Source organism: Camelina sativa, unplaced genomic scaffold, assembly GCF_000633955.1.
Source record: "Camelina sativa cultivar DH55 unplaced genomic scaffold, Cs unpScaffold03590, whole genome shotgun sequence".
Classification (NCBI taxonomy): Eukaryota; Viridiplantae; Streptophyta; class Magnoliopsida; order Brassicales; family Brassicaceae; genus Camelina; species Camelina sativa.
In genome coordinates, this window is record NW_010924689.1 from 1 (window position 1) to 772 (window position 772).

Below are 772 nucleotides of genomic sequence, written 5' to 3' on the forward strand. Positions count from 1 at the left end.
TTTGTATAAAGGCAGCTCAATGCCTCGTGCTCCATCCACTCTAAAACGTTTTATCCCGAGAAACTTTTTGTTCGTTTCTTCTTCTTCCATCCGAGAAAAATCTCGGACAAAAAAAAATTCCTCTGCTCATTCATTTTGTATAGAGTGAGTCTATTCAGCTTCTCCCCCTCTATTTAGTTTTCTTCTTGTAGTTATATGATATCAAAGTTTCATTGCTTGATTCAGTTTTTTCTCCGATCCGTTTTTTTATGGGGTTTATAAATTATAATGATTCATTCCCGTGACTTTGCATGTTTCTTTAACAACTTATCATTATTTCCCCTTACGTTTTCGTAACAACTGATCTTGAAATCCTCTGTTTTTGACTCACTGGATTCATCTTTTTAAAATTATGCAGGGAAATAGCATTCTAAAGACGAAACTAGTCTCCAGCTTTTGATTTTTTGCTCTGTTTCTGTCTTTTGTATTTTTTTCGTTTTGGCTGAAGAAGAAACTCAGGAGTCCATATTTATATACAAAATGGGAGTGAAAGTAGCAACAACCTCAACCTTTCATCAATGGGTAGCTCATCCCATTGTTCATCATTCCTCTTCCCTTTCTCAAACCCTAGCTTCCTCCTCCTCCTCTGCCGTTTCAAGACGACGCAGCATCGCAAACGACGGACGCTCTCTCTCCTGTCGTTCCGTGATGCATCCTTCTTCTTCTTCTTCTTCTTCTCCTCTCTTCTTCGGCACTCCTTCAACGACTAATAAAACTCAGTTGATCCGCAGAG

At 38.7% G+C, this 772-nt stretch overlaps 1 long non-coding RNA gene across 1 annotated transcript; it reads left to right on the top strand.

Annotated features, from left to right (window-relative positions):
* Window positions 1-7: 7 nt before the first annotated feature.
* On the top strand, window positions 8-754 carry LOC104774557. The gene is made up of 2 exons (XR_765390.2): window positions 8-144; window positions 398-754. It is a non-coding gene; the product is annotated as an uncharacterized LOC104774557 (long non-coding RNA).
* Window positions 755-772: the final 18 nt, after the last annotated feature.